Source organism: Pipistrellus kuhlii, unplaced genomic scaffold (assembly GCF_014108245.1).
Source record: "Pipistrellus kuhlii isolate mPipKuh1 unplaced genomic scaffold, mPipKuh1.p scaffold_m20_p_1, whole genome shotgun sequence".
NCBI lineage: Eukaryota > Metazoa > Chordata > Mammalia > Chiroptera > Vespertilionidae > Pipistrellus > Pipistrellus kuhlii.
This window is the reverse complement of record NW_023425404.1, coordinates 56,919,103-56,936,109: the sequence shown is the minus strand read 5'-3', so window position 1 is coordinate 56,936,109 and position 17,007 is coordinate 56,919,103. Positions and strand designations below refer to the sequence as shown.

At 37.9% G+C, this 17,007-nt stretch overlaps 1 pseudogene; it reads left to right on the top strand.

Annotated features, from left to right (window-relative positions):
- The first annotated feature begins 4,659 nt into the window (after nucleotides 1-4,659).
- LOC118702296 lies at nucleotides 4,660-6,066 on the top strand (annotated as a pseudogene).
- Nucleotides 6,067-17,007: the final 10,941 nt, after the last annotated feature.

The window sequence follows — 17,007 nt, the reverse complement described above, 5'->3', positions numbered from 1 at the left end:
TGACTGGTCAGACAGAACATATTAGGCTTATGTAAAAGGCTAATATGCAAAGTGTCCCCTTGAGACTGGGGAGTTTGCTCACTTGCTATGACATGTGCTGACCACCAGGGGGAAGCATGGAACATAGTGGGTGACCAGCTGTGGTATCAGCGAGGTGCTAAAAGAGTGAGGGAAGTAGGAGGTGGGGAGGCTGGGAACCTGATTGGCCCTGATTGCCAGCCAGGCCTAGGGACCCTGCCCATTCACAAATTTTGTGCACTGGGACTCTAGTACAAATATAAGTCAATGTTGTCATTGGGTAGATGAAGAACTCCTTATGCTGCATTCGTGCATTGCATAACTAGTGAGGAACAAAGGCTCCAGAGAATCAAAATCTCTGAGTCCCTAGCCAACCCTTTTCTATCAGCCATCAGCACCCCCTCTCCTAACCAAGCAATTTAAAATGTAACTGAAAGCCACTAGTAACTCTGAGGCACCTTGAGATGAACCAGTGCAATAGCTTCCTTTTACAAAATGACTATCTTTTTTAGAGTAGTTTTAGGTTTAAAACAACATTAAACCAGAGGTACTGATATTTCTCATGTTCCCTTTGCTGGTGCCCATGCTTAATCCCCCCCCATTATCAGCATCCACTCACCAGAATGCAGCGTTTTACCAAGGGTAAGCCTACATTTGCACATTATAATTACCCCAAATCCATAGTTTACCGTAGTGTTTTGTCTTGGTGTTATACATTCTATGGCACAAACAAATGTAAAACGATACATATCTATCATTATACCATACAGAGGATTTTCATTGCCCTAAAAATCTCTATGCTCTGCCTGTTCATCTCTCCCCACACCCCCACTTTTGATAACCAACCACTGATTATTATCTCTATAGTTTTACCTTTTCCAGGCTGTCATATAATTGGAATCATTCAGTATGAAGCCTTTACAAATTGGCTTCTTTTTCTTAGTAACATGCATTTAAGTTTTCCACTGGCTTCCTTTTTAAAGAAAGAGTGAAGCAATCCAGGGAATGTTCCTAAACATGACCATCCTAAACTCCCCCTAACATTAACTCCTAGACAATGCCACCCTCCTCCCCTCCACACACACACACTGACTTGGTTATATGGAAAACATTCAAGTCTCCAGACCTGTAGGAAGTACACACAGACATTTTTTGAAAAATTGGTTTGTATATGATGACCAGTTTCTATTTCTGGAATTTATTGAAAATTATATTTCCGAGAGAAATAGAGAGTTTTAGTAACACCTAAATAACCAACAGTAGCAGTTGTGATTTTTTTTGCCCACATGGTATCATTTAAAGCAGGAAAATGATTTCTACAATTCTTAATGAGATTATGACATGGAAAGAAAAATAGTAGCGATTGCTCTGGGACCCTCAAGATTACCACTGATTCTGTCAATAATTTGCTATCTTGAAATATCAAATAAATAAGCAAAATATTTAAAAATGCTGCAAGTAGCTGCCTCCCATTTTTTTTATGTCTGTTTGGCAATTCAGTTCTACAATGTAAATAGCTGGCAGCAGCAGTGTTGTATGCTAAAATATCTCATTACAAAATGCTAGAAAACTAGAGAATTACTGACAATTAAGGGTTGGTACACACAAGTGGCCAAAATTACAGTTTACGAAAGAATGATAATTGCTCAAGAAGATAGAATTGATGCATATAATTGGATTTGGTCATTTTACTTTTATCATGCATTTGCATTACCTCAAATGGGTAAATGCAGTTGTTATATGAATTAACAGGCGTCATTTTATATCCCAGCTTTCCTTTCCACACCATTGCCCCTAACCTTTGGGTTCAACTAGACTCAGAGTTTTTTATTTTCTGTTTTGACTTCTCTATCAGTGCTTTCTTTTATTTTTTTCACTCTGAGATAGCACTGGCAAGATAGTTAGCAAATGTCTAAATGCAAAAGAGTTATAAATATTCAAATTAATGCACATATAATGGAACAATGTTTAATTGTATTCAATTACTGTCCAGTGGGTAAACACAAATTTCAAAGTTTGGTATGAGGACCACGGATTGTATTAATATTTGTAATATTGCTATGTTTATTCTTTTATGACTGTCATCAATTAACCATTGCTTCATTTGTTCCTATCAAGAGCATAACTGTTCTTAAGATTATTTCTGGTAATCAGACCCATGGTTTTCAAGAAGATAAGAAGACATGTGGCAAAATGAAGAGGTGTCCTAGACAGCATACTGCAGAGATGTAACTGAACAGAAATTGGTGGAGCAAGCACAGGTTATCAGGACAAGTTTATGACTGATATTTCAAAAAAAGTTGACCCTCATATATACATATATTTTTTTTTGCTAGTATTTTCTACCAAAACGAAAAAGTTACGATGTTAGCATCAAACAAAGAATTCTTACTCATAATAGCCAATTTTCATAACTGGTTTTATATACTTGATCAGTTCTATCTCATTATTGATAATTATAAAATACTAGAGGGCTGGTGCACGATATTTGTGCACCCACAGGGAGTGGGATGGTTTTCTCAGCCCTACCTGCAACCTTTAGCAGTCTGGACATGCTTAGTGCTGCCATGGAGGCAGAAGAGGCTCCTGCCATTACCGCTGTGCTCCACAGCCATCAGCCCAGCTTGTGGCTGAGTGGTGCTCCCACTATGGGAGCACACTGACCACCAGGGAGCAGCTCCCACATTGAGCATCTACCCTCGGTGGTCAGTGAGTGTCACAGCTACTGGTCTTTCTGGCATTCTGTGGATTTGCATATTACCATTTTATTATATATAATTTTTACTATTATACCTAAATGATTTGCAACATTTGTAATGCAATTGAAATTTGAAGTAAGTAAGTATATGGATTCCATACTCAAGAACCTTGGACTTATTTTTGCAGACTGCATCTTGTTTAAAAGTATCTTCTATTGGGGGGCACAAGAGTGGGCTAGAAGAGGTTAATGGGGGAAAAGGGGAAAATCTATGTAACACTTTCAATAATGATAATTACAAAATAATAATAAAAATAAATGTATCTTCTACACACCTGAAATCTTGAAGTCTTTTTAATTGCAAAATCTTGTTAAAATGTTAACTTTCCTAGAATGGATAAAATCTCAACCTCTTAAAAGCCAACTCCTAAACTTTCATCCTCCACAAATACTGACTTTAACGTTCTAAGCCCTCACTCCTAAGTTAAAGGCATATCATCCTCCAAACTGTTATATAAGACTTTATTCTCAAGGTTCCTCATTATAAATCTTACCTGCTTTCAATTACTCCATTTATTCCAGCAGCACCACCATTCTTCTTGCCTAAAAGCAAAGGAAAATCAACTCTGATGCTTAATACAAGTTTTGGCAATTCATCCCAAGGTTAACAGAATAATGACAATTTAAATCATTTGTTGTTTTTATTTAAAGACTGTGTTACCCAAGATGGTGTTAATGCTTCCATTTTCTGTGAAAGATATTATATTTTTGTTGTGCTCACTTTGCAATTTAAGTATAGTTGAAATAGTTATTAAGATTGTAAATGATTGCTCATAGTGACAATATACAATTCTCATTCTATTTGGCAAACTTGGCATAATCATGAAAAGTTGTAAGGTATAGAAAATAAAGATCACTCAAGATTTGTCCTGAAAATTTCAAAGAATATGGATATTCAAAAGGAAGAAATACAATAGATGGTTAATATTATAAAGCTCCTGGGATATGATTTTCATAGGCATCACAGGTTGAGCTACAGTATTACAAATTTGGTGTATATGATCTAGAAAAGCCTCTTAAAAGAGCATAATTAAAACACTATCGTGTCACAGATTTACCCCCTCCCCACAAAAAGGGTAAAAATGAGAAATGTAAACAACTTTGATTAGAGAAATTGCACTGTAATGAAAACATAAATAACTAAATGTAGTTTGAATGGGTGGAAACTGAGGGAAGGTATGGCTAGTCAATTTTTGAAAGAAACACAAAAGAAATTTAGCAATTAGATGAAATTGAGCAAGGGAATACTCGGGCTGTACATTAAGAAGTACTTTCTAGCCAAAATCGGTTTGGCTCAGTGGATAGAGCATCGGTCTGTAGACTGAAGGGTCAATTAAACTAATCACTCAGAATGACCTCCATCAGAAGGCCATCTGATCAACCAACTGGCCAGTAAATATGACTCACTGGCAATTTAAAAATAAACATTGACTGGCACATGCACAATATATATCAAGCTCTCGTACCAATTGCTCATGTGTGTTTTGATCTATCATTTTGTATCATGAATTTGATCGACACTTCTATTATAGAGAAAGGTTGAACTGAGATATTTAAATATTCCTTCTAATTAATTTCCTTTCAATGTGCATGAATTCATGTACCAGGCCACTAGTTATTACAAAAAATTAGTTATGAAATCTACAATTTTATTTCACATACTTAATAAAATATATTTTTATACAATTATATTTATAACTAACATAAACATAATTATTAAATGTAATTGTTCTTTGTAAGTGTTATATAGTATGGTTTTATAATAATGATAATAATCCCCACATTTAATAAACTAAGATCCTTATCAAATTATGTTATTTCCTTGGGCTTAATAAAATTACATAGCTTTTTTACATAAACAATAAGAAATTTTCTAGAGAAGAGCTCCCGGATGTGGAGAAGCTGGGGAGGAGGTGTGGGAGGAAGATGGACTCGGTGGTAGCGAAGGGGGCCGCCACCTCTGTCTCCAACCCTTAGGGGCGGCTGTCTCTGCTCAGCCTTAATTCATGCATGGAGCGGCAGCAAGGGCATCCCTTTGAAGAACATTAAGCATCTGGTGAGGATCCCACTAATTGGCTGGGTCCTGCATGTGGCCCTGGACTCGGGGGCCTTCCAGAGTGTGTGGGTTTCAATGGACCATGATGAAATTGAGAATGTGGCCAAACAATTTGGTGCACAAGTTCATCAAAGAAGTTCTGAAGTTTTAAAAGACAGTTCTACCTCATTAGATGTCACCATAGAATTGCTTAGTTATCACAATGAGGTTGATATTGTAGGTAGTAATATCCAAGCTACTTCTCCATCTTTGCATTCTACTGACTTTCAAAAAGTTGCAGATATGTTTCGAGAAGAAGTATATGATTCTGTTTTCTCTGTTATGAGGCGCCAGCAATTTCGATGGAGTGAAACTCAGAAGGGAGTTCGTGAAGTGATAGAACCTCTGAATTTGAATCCAGCTAAACAACTTCTTCGACAAGATTGGGATGGAGAGTTATATGAAAATGGCTCATTTTATTTTGCTGAGACATTTGATAGAGATGGGTTACTTACAGGACCTACTATGAAATGCACGCTGAGCATAGTGTGGACGATAGATGTGGATATTGATTGGCCTACTGAAGAACAACAAGTATTAAGATATGGTTATTTTGGCAACTTCTTAGAGGAGAGAAAACTTTTGGTTTGCAGTATTGATGGATGTCTCACCAATGGCCACATTTATGTATCAGGAGACCCAAAAGAAATAGTATCTTGCAATGTAAAAGATGCTATTGGCATAAGTTTATTAAAGAAAAGTGGTATTGAGGTAACATTAATCTCAGAAAGGGCCTGTTCAAAACAGACACTCTCTTCCTTAAAACTGGATTGTGAAATGGAAGTCAATGTACCGGAAAAGCTAGCAGTTGTAGATGAATAGAGAAAAGAAATGGGCCTGTGATGGAAAGAAGTGGCATATCTTGGAAATGAAGTGTCTGATGAGGAGTGCCTAAAGAAAGTAGGCCTAAGGCTATTCCTGCTTATGCCTGTTCCACTGCCCAGAAGGTAATATTGGCAAATGTAATGGTGGCTGTAGTGCCCTCCTAGAGTTTTCAGAGCACATTTTCCTACTAATGGAAAAGGTTGCTAATTTCTGCCAAAAATAGAAGTTAGTATAATGTGATTGGGGGGGGGGGGGAGGGGAAGAGTATACAACCTTCTTCAGCTACTTTACTTTTATTTCTTATTAAGTGCAATCCCATGTTTTAATGTTATAGACCTGTGAGTTTATTTGTGATTTATCTTCATATCTTTTAAAGCAAAGTTTTCTCAAGTTGTCTCTTCAAAACCTTATGTGAAATAATTGTGCTGTACTTCTCTCTCGATACAAGATACTTATTTAGAGACAGATTTACAGTCTTTCTCACATTTTTTAGTAAATGCAAGAACATGATCAAAATTGGCTTTGTATTGTACTCTGTAAAACTATGTGTTTGTGTGCTTTTGATGATGCTGAAATTTTATTTGGGGACAGTATATCTGATAAGATATGCTCTTCTATTAACTAAAAACATATATTTCACAGAAAAAAAGAGAAATTCTCAAAGACACCAAAAGAAAATTTTGATGGCTTTGAAATGGATAATAAATTTTGTATGTTAAAATAAAAATAGCAGCTAGTATTTCCACATTTGCCTTTCAACCTAAATTCCAATGCTATGGTGTGTGAGAAAAAAATTCTCAAATATGAGAAGGGGTTATCTTATCTCTTCCCAGGTAACACCAGTGATTTTGATGGGGTCAACCTTACCAAAACAACTTGGAATCCCAAGTGAAGATTCACATATTATAAACAAACAATAACTGATTGATGTTGAACATCTATTTGTGTTGCTGATAGGGAAACTGTCTGGGAAGCCACTGTCCATTTCTTCTTGTTGACCAGCCTGAACCAAAAACATTTGATCATTCTAGGCAAAGAGCAGGCTTGCTGACACAATGTTTTTTATAGCACTGAGTGCAATGGCGTTATTTGCCTCCTCCTTCAAGTGAAATGTTCAGTAATCTAGGGGGTTTCTAATCTGTTTACCAGCTGTACTGATGAGCAGGATTTATTTAACTGTTATCACCAACCTGACCTGCTACAATGACAGATAATGTTTCAGTGAACAAAAGTACCATCCTTCTCGGGCTTTTCTTCTCTATGAACAGAGAAATTTATGTTCAAAGATTCCACTTTTCTCTACTCTTTAAATGTAAATATGTCAGAGATATATTAAAATGGCATTCAATATAGACTACTATTTTTAAAACAAAGTTGTCATTTGACTCCTGGTGAATTGCTCATAAATTCAGGACTGAATAAAGAGATCAGATTACATTAAATGCATTTTGGTATCTATAACTTTCTGCAATGAATTAAAACTGGCTGATCATGTCTCCAGTGCATTTCATTTTCTGTTGATTCATGTACTGTAATATAACCTTCAAAATTCCCTTATGCCAACAAACTCACTCAGATATGCTGAGTGCAGGAGGAGATTAAAGTGGCTGTGAGATTGAAAACTATATGAAGGCATCAGATAATGCAGTAGAGGTATAATGAAAGTGTAAACAAAGCCAGTAAATGTAGAAATTACTGTTCATATAATCCACTGTTGAATTCAATGGAGAGTTTAGCTCCCTGCCAAATATATATTAATACCAAACAAATTGGCAAGATCAATACACTAAGCCTGTTTTATTCTTATTAAAGCACTTCCCTCTTTGAGGCTAAACATAAGTAAGGCACGCCATTCTCCTCTAGAAAATGCAATATTTCCCCAATAGGAATTTAGTATTCAGGTGTACACAGGTTCCCAGCTCTGAGAAACTCACATCAGATGATATTCCTCTACTCTTTAAAATTGAAGTTACTTATTGCAATAACCTTTCATATTTTTCCTGAGCCGTAGCTTTTTGTTTCACATTGTGAAAGCCAATCCATCCTTTAAAGGCTCTTTCAGCTGGCAAAAGGAGAAAAAAAAAGGCATTATTACTGAGCTCGGAGCATCTATTGTTTCAGTAGTAGCTAGAGCTATGGATGAATGCTTTCAACAGAAGTTAAAAGAGATAATGAGTCTTTAATGATACAAAATCAGAGCCTTGTGTGCCTAGTGAAGCCTGACACAAGCTCCAGCTTGCAGCTAGCAAGGAAAGCTCATTGCTATCTGCTTTGCAGGCCAAAAATACCCTCAAAGTGCCTTCCTGGAAAATTGTGTATCCCTTAAGATAGAATCAGTGGTATTTGTCTGTTAGGCGAAGCTATTCTGAGATGCAAAACAAAATAGGATGATAAGCCTATATTCTAGCTCTCATACATCCCTTTAAAAGTGTGAGGTGAACACACCTCTACCTTCAAAGCAACAGCTTTTGTTTTGTTCCAGAATTTTTCAAGAGCAACTTCCTTCTGTATGCATTTTTATCTCTCTTCCTCTCCACCAAAACTGCAAACAAGACACTGCAGTATCACCTGCCCAGGTACACCCTAAGCTATGCGGACCAAAGAGATTGCTTGGCTAAAATGAGAGAGATTTTTGCCCACCAGGTATTAGGAACCACGGTGGAATCTCAGCTGAATAAGTGTGCTAAGTCCCAGCAAAAACTTCTGGAGAGCAGCGGGAATAAAACTCCTCCATGAATGTGAGCCAGGCTCCTTGATGTTAAATCAGATTTGCTTCTGAAAGGATTGGCATGTCTGATATGATTAGGAAGCTTCAGTTGTGCTGATTATAAATTAAAATTAAGAAAAACAGATTGATCTGGAAAATAAGAAACATAAGGGCACATTGCTGCACTCCAGTCTTTGCAATGATGCTTTAAAAGTGATGGATATGGGAGTTACTTATTGTGGGAATCCTAACTAGGTTATTGTATAAAGATTTGCATGCTATCATCCTTGTATTAAGGTGCCAAAATCAGTTACAGAAATGAAGAAAGGAAAACATCAACATGATTTGACTTGGAGTATATTTAGCATGCATTTTTCTTTCATTTTCATAAAAGGTTCATATTGGGAGCCGGGGGAAGGTGGAATTGAGTAGGCAAATAGCCCATAATTTATTAAAAACAACAACACCACCTCATTCTGTCTTTTTTTTTTTTTTAGAAAGGATATTTTCCCCTCCTTCATTCTCATTTATTTTCTTTTGTCCCATTTCCAGCCATTCACCTACTCCCTTCTAGACACATTGGAGCTAATAAGAAATAATCAAATAATCATTAAAGTTGCAAACAGAGCATGGGGGATATTTTGAAGAATTGAAGTATAAAGATAGCAGGGGGGAAAGAGGGCAGAAGTGTGTTTGTTTCCCCAAAATGCTATTTTAAGCCATGTTATTGACACAAATAATTGTTGACAATGGGCATTTTTTTTTTTACATTTACATAGAAAATCACAGAGGTAGAAGAAGTAATTCACAGAAGAAATAGGCTTAGGAAACAAATTATAGAGGCAAAGGAAGGGCCCTTGGAGCTTAGAAGTGAGGAAGGTCAAGATGACACCCCTGGAGGGATTGGAAGAGGGTGGGAGAGGGAGAGCATCTATGGGCATATTTTAAAGAAATGATTAATTTTAACTTTATGGTGCTGAGGTTATCATCTATTCCCTGGCATTAACAGAAAATATGACTATTCCTTAGTTTATTCTTAGAAAATCTTCTATCATCACCACATAATAGTTTTTCCTTACAGAAAACTTAATTGTTAAATGGGAGAATTATCATAATTCTGCTCATCATATCAGCTTATAACTTTTATGGAAAGAGAGAAAACACCAGGTAACTACATGGAAACTATAAGTCTGTAGAGATCCATGACTTATTTTCCCCCACCTCCTCCCTCAGATTATCTCAAGGGTGTAGGACAATACTAGGTACAGAAGGTCTCTTATTAGGAAGCTAAGTATATTGGAATAGTTAGTTTTCTTAAACTCAGTTAGTGAATCAAGGGCCATAGACAATCTTCCCTTCCCATCTAAAAAAAAAAAAAATAGGCAACTTTCTTCTAGAAAGAAGTTTTCTTCTGTATAATCTTCTACCTCTACAGAGCACAATTCATAGTATCCAAAAAATGATAATACGAATTCAGAATGCAATACTTTGCAAAAGCCCAGAGATGGGTAAGAAAGCTTTGCAAAACTGGCCTATTGCTACTGTCTAAACTAGGGGTGTCGAACTCAATCAGAGAAGGGGCCAAAATCTAAAATCCAGCCTAAATCGCGGGCCGAATGGTTTACTGAACAGTCATAAACTGTCATTGTGATGGAAACGCAGAGGAGTGCAGTGATGACAGCGCGGTGTGGGCCACATTGCAAGGCCTGGCGGGACGGATTTGGCCCGCAGGCCTTGTGTTTGACACATGTGGTCTAAACAACCAACATCCAGATGCAATCTTCACTTTAAAATGATGTCCAGAAAGAAAATCTTGAAACACAGAAATGATTTAATTTATTCATTCAATAAATATTTACCAAGTGCCTACTATACTAACCTTCCTTCCTTCCTTTTTTAAAATTTTTATTTCTTTCGGTTATACTAGAGGCCTGATGCACAAAATTAATCCAAGAGTAGGCTTTCCTTCTCCTGGCTGCTGGCACCAGTTCCCTCTGGCACATGGGACCCGAGCTTCCCTCTTGCAGCCTGCAGGCATGTGGGATCTGAGCTTTCCTCTTAGCACGGACGTCATCAGGAAGGTTGTCCAGAAGGACATCTGGTCTAATTAGCATATTATGCTTTTATTATTATAAATTCTACTAGGGGCCCGGAATACAAAATTCATTCACAGGGGGTGGCGGGGAGGGTCCCCCTCAGCCTGGCCTGCACCCTCTCCAATCTGGGACCCCTCGTGGGATAACCAGCAGTAGGACATCGCTCTCACAACCCAAAACTGCTGGCTCCTAATTGTTCCCCTGCCTGCTTGATTGCCCCTAACTGCTTCTGCCTGCCAGCCTGATCATCTCTAATTGCTCCCCTGCTGACTTGATTGCCCCTAGCCACCTCTGCCTCGGCTCTGTACCCTGTACCCGGGACCCAGGATTCCCTTCTCCAGCCAACCACAGGCCCCTGGGATTTAGGCTTCCTTCCCTCTGGTCAGGCGTCCAGGCCAGCTGTAGCCCCAGGGGATGGTGGGCAGGTGGCTTTGCCTGGGCTGCAGCCACAAGTGCTGACACCTGGACCACAGGCAGGCAGCTTCTCCATCTTCTCTCAGATGCAGCTGGAGCAACTTCTCCAGCTGGGAAGACAGGGCAGGTGGTTTCTTCATCTCCTGGGTGCAGCCAGCCTCAGGCACTGGCACCCAGTTTCTCCATCTCCCCCAGGATGTGGGATGGGTGGACATGGGGCAGGCAGCTTCTCCAGGTGGCTGTAGCCTGGGATCAAGGGGCAGGTGGCTTCTCCATCCCGGGTGCACCCAGCCTCAAGCACTGGGGCCCGGTTACTCAGTATCCCCCAGTACATGGGGCAGGAGGACGTGAGGCTGGTTGAGTTCTGGGGTCACAAGGTATGCGGTTTCTTGGTCTCCGTGGTTACAGCCAGCCTCAGGCGCTGGCACCTGACTTCTCCAACTCCCCGAGGCTCAGAGTGCCTGGGGGCAGGGCTGCTGCTGCCACGTTTTGTTTTTGTTTTGTTTTTTGCTTCAACTTGCATATTCATGCTGATTGGCTGTTGGGTATAATGGAGTGATATAATTTGCATTTTTCTCTTTTAGTAGTAAAGATGTGCTGAGGAAATGGTAGTGAGCAAAGCAGACAAAAATCCCTGTTTTATATTATAGTCTCTATACAAGACACTGGGAACCCAGCAGTGAGCAAGATAAAAAGAGATTCATGTCCTCATGTCATTTAGACTAATAGACATGAGAGTCTATAAGCCAGTAAGTACAAACAAAAACATAACACATGCATATACATACATAGATAAAGCAGATAATGATTGTGAATGTGTAAAATAAGAGGGGTGTAATAGAGGCATAGAAGAAGCCAATGGCTAATCTAGATTAGGTAAATGTAAATCTTTTTGGTGATGGAAAGATTAATATTTTTGGAATCTTTTTAAGACTTCTTTTTCCCATAGCTATGACCAACTTTTTAAAAGAAATACTATTGTAATGTAATTCTGTCTCTTGATTTTCCAAGAGTAAAAATGAATCATATAAGAAGATATGTTTTCTAAGAATATTTGTAAGAAGCTTTCTTTTTGGTAAAAGATAAAAACACAAATGAACATATTAAGGTATCTTCTTGTCTTGGCCAGTGTTTTGCAGTGGTTAGAGCTTTATCCCCTGACTCAAAGGGTTACAGCTCTATTCTAGGTCAAGGGCAAATACCTGGGTTACAGGTTCAATCTCCAGCCCAGGTCGGGTAGACTGTGGAAGGCAATTAATCAATGCGTCTGTCTCACATCAATGTTTCTCTCTCTTCTTCCCACTACTTACTTTCCACTTTCTCTAAAATAAAAAATTAAAATTAAAATCAATGGAAAAAAAATATCCTCAGATAAAGATTAACAAAAAACAAAAAACAAAAAATGATACATTCTTAACTTATTTAAACAAATTAGGTTATCTAGCTGACCCCAGAAAACTGTTTGAAGGGAAAAATATGAATAAAGTTTAGGATTGAAAAATTCAGATTACTGGTCAATATTAGTCACATGCTCCAGATAGATTTTCAATTCGATGTTTCATGTTATTGAAATATATGCAATACTAGAGGGCCAAAGCATGAATGCATGCATGGGTGGGATCCCTTGGCCTGGCCGGCAATCACGACCGATCGGGACTGGGCCAATTGGAGGCTGGTGCTGGGGGGAGACACAGGGGGAAGGACCAGTGGGGGAGAGAGACCACAGGAGGTTGGCCAGCCTCAATAGAGCAGATCAAGGCCTGCCAGCAAGGGGGAGGAACCATGGGAGGTTGGCTGGCCGTGAAAGGTTGGCTGTGGAAGTGCACTGACCGCCCTTGCATTGAGCGTCTGTCCCCTGGTGGTAAGTGCACATATTAGTAACTGATCAACCAGTTGTTCTGGTCATTCCAGTCATTTGGTCATACCAGTAGCTTAGGCTTATATATATATATATATATAGACTAGAGGCCTGCTACACAAAATGTGTGCATGGGTAGGGTCCCTAGGCCTAGCTGGTGATCAGGGATGATCTATAGGGCAACTAGTGGGGCAACTGGGCTCCCCTCTCCCCCCCGCTAGCACTGACTTTGTCTGGCCTGGGGCCTGCGGCCTGGGGCCATTTCCTGCATTGAGCATCTGCCCCCTGGTGGTCAGTGCATGTCATAGTGACCAGTCGTTCCATTGGTTGTTCCACAGTTTGGTCTATTTGCATATTAGGCTTTTATTATATAGGATTATATGAAATATTTTTACAAAATTAGGAGCTTCGCCAAAGATGTTGTTTCTAATATTCTGATCATGTTTACGCATATAATGTTAAATAGTAGCTTAAGTGAAAAGAAACTAGTTAAAAACTCTTGCATTGGTTATAGTGATCCATTTAAAAGATCACATAAAATTTAAAGATGGAAAAACAATTGAGTTGGTCATCTTGACATTCTATTCAGGCACTTTAATTTTCCATAACATTTATTCCTAAAAACTTTTTTCTAGTTTAATTTTACTGACTTAAACAATAGGATTTCTAATACAATTGAAATGACTGTATCACTAAATATATTTTAACTGTTTTGATTTTTCCTTACTAGGATTATCATGGTTATTCTTTTCATCTCTCATAATCAATAACTAAATAAAGACTTTTTATCCTATCATCCAATGCTTTCATTTCATAGTATTAATAATTTCCAGGTAGATAAAATCAATGTGTGTGTAAGTAATTAGAAGTTAACTAATTAGCATAAAATTTTAATGAAATGTGCATTTATGACAGGACAAAAACAATATCATTCCCTTGCACTAAAAATATTTAGTGTTATATTAATGTAACACATATTATATTAATATATAGAGAGATGTTGCTTCCTACTCTATGTCTTGTGTTCTGCTCTATAAAAAAAGATAAAAATGAACATTAAGCTCTTATTGTTGGAGAGCCCATACTACATTGTAGCATTAAGGAAGAAAATGGCAGAAATAGCAGCTCTTACAAAGGCTTTGGCATACTTGATTTTGAGTCCCCAAGTTGATACCTATTTTTTATGTGACTTCTTTTTTGCTCCCAGGTGTGTCCATTTTAAAAGCTTTGACATAGGTGTACAGGTTAAGTGGACCAACAAATGAATAATGAATTTAGGAGCATTGTCATGAGTCAGGAGAACAGGGAAGAGCTCGGAGACTCCTGGTTCTCATAACAATAAAAAACAATTTCAATAAGAGGAACAAGGATAAATGAAAATTAGCTGAAAAGTAAACATGTTAGCCTTTATTTTTTACTCTGCAATCTCCACAAATCAATATTTGCATGTGTCTAAATATCAGATATTTTAAAAATAGAAACTGAGAATATGACATGAATTTATTCATTAAAGTTCCCCTTAAATGAGTTTCTCCTTAAAATGCAATATCTGTCTCCTTCATCTCTAACTACAGTTGATTATCAGCCAGAGAGCATGTGCTTCATACTCTATTGCAGAAACACTAGGCATAATTATTTACCAATCTTTAACATTGCATTGTTTCGAATTGCTGCTTCATTATATAACCTAGCACATATTTTATAGTTTATCTCTATGTAACTAAACATTTATTGTAATGTAAATCTCTCCTGAAGACTTTCCAAAGAACATCCATACCAAAGTTGGACCAAAGACAAAATTTTGATGGATACTGGTTTCCTGAAAGCATCTACTATATTAATAAGGTAACCATTTCCAATGAAAACATTTGCCTTGCCAGAGAGCACATAATGACACCTAGTAAAGATTATGTGAGTAGCAGTGCCCTAACTTACCATTTCAAAAAAGGAATTTACATGGAATAGATATAATGTTTTAGTTAACTTTGGACACATTTTCTTCCCTAATATTTAAAATCAGCACACACTTTCTTTATATAATCTAATTTATTTTCATTTTAAAAATACATATACAAAGTTTCAATTTCACCCAGTAAGTATTCCTGGAAATTTATTTTCACAATATAATCCATCAGAACCTTAAATAACTCTCTGCTGGTATCCTCATTTTTTGCCTTTATCGACTATCTCCTTTATTCAGTTCTTTTCATCATACTAAAGGGACAATGATTACTGGTTATACCTAATACAAAATAATAATGTTCAGAAACTATCTATGTCATGTTCGAATTCTCAATAGCAAACAATAGAAACCCAACCAGAACTAGCTACAGCAAAAGGAGGAAGGTCACTAAACCTAGGGGAGGGCAGGTAGAGATCAGTACAGTCTAGCTCTGTCTGCTGCCTCTCTACTCTGTCAGTTTTACTCTCTCTTACTGCAGACCAGCCATTTCCATGTAGCCACGGAGATGCTCACTGGCAGTTTCCACAGTCATCCTCACAGACTGGACAGCACCAGTTTGAGATTCCCTGGGAAAGGACTCCAATTGACCTAGTTTGAGTTCTATGCCACTTCTAAGAGCAGTTGTTCTCAACAGGAATAATGCATTTCCTGAAGAAGCATTTGGAAATTTATGAGCACATTTTTGGTTGCCACCTTAATTGCCATTTAGTAGGCAGAAGCCAGAGATAATGGCTGCCCTGCAATACGTTGAACAATCCCAACAATAAATGTTCCAGCTATGTTTTGCCCAGAGTCACTTCTAAAGAGTCACTCATAAGAAAAACCAACTGTGGGTGTGCCTGTGTAACAAGTGTGTGTAATAATGCACATGTACATCATATATATAAATATCAACACATAACACATTTACCAAGATGGTTTTGTGTTCTAATTAGACAAAATTGCTTTCTTGTTCATGCTATGCAAGTTGAAAAATTGGCTGGATGCCCTGAAATGCAATTTAAAGTGTCATATAAGTTATCATGCTCTGTTCTGTTCTTATTTACCAAGAAATTCCTCCAAACAAAATTGACAAAATGGGTTCTGCTATTTCTTTTGAAGCTGTCTTCTTGACAATAAAGTTTACACATTTAAATGAATACTACTCTGTATAATTTTCAGATTATATTACACAGCTGGAACAGATACTAAAAACTGCCATAAAGTGTGCTCACTTTCCACACATAACAGCTGCTTTAAAACCTTGATATTCTACACATTTCCATGTTTTCCTTGTTTAAGTGCACTTTTTTTTTTTTTTAAGAATTTTGTTTTTGAGGGCAGGGTATTCTTTCTTTGGAATAAGGTTGGGAAAATAATTATAAAATTTGGCACAAAAATATAGTATTAACTCTGTGTATCTGCCCAATAAATATATATTATAGGTTAATGTTATCAATGTTTAAACTGATTATATGTGAAAGTCTATTCCAAAAATACCACAGATAGAGATAATGACTATAAAGCTGTTCACAAAATGAGGCTTGTAACCTCAAGGGAATTGGAAACCTAAGGTTTATATCTTCTCTGTGGCACTAAATCAACTATATGATCATGGCTAAATTATTTATTCATCCTGAACCTGTTTTGTTATTTGTAAAGAAAATTTAAAAAATATGATGTTGCCTACCCAATAGAGTTCTGTTGGAAATTAAATATTATTACATATGAGAACACACCTAGTATAATATAATTATTTGGTCAGTTTATTGGATTAAACACTTGCATAATAAACCCTTTATGGTATTAATAATAATCTATATTAATAAAAGGGTAATATGGTAATTAAACCAGGTAGACTGGACCTCTTTCAGAGGTCTGAAAGAGGTCCAGTCTACCTGACAAAGCTGGGGCCCAGGCAGCACCATCCAGGTCCCAGGTGCCTACAGCCGGTCAGATGGAGGAAAGCCCAGGTTCAGTTGCCTGCAGCTGGCCAGAGGAGGGAAGCCTGGGTCCTGGTTGCAGAGCAGAGGTGGTTAGGGGCAATCATCCAGGCAAGCGAGTGGTTATGGGTGGTCAGGCAGGCAGGAGAGTAGTTAGAAGCCATAAGGCAGGCAAGTGAGTGGTTAGAGGTGATCAGGCAGGCAGAGTGGTTAGGGGCAATCAGACAGGCAGGCAGGTGAGCAGTTAGGAGCCAGTCCCAAATTGTAAAAAGGATGTCTGACTGCTGGTTTAGGCCTGATCCCTATAAACCGGCAGTAGGATATCCCCCAAGGGGTCCTTGGTTGTGAGAG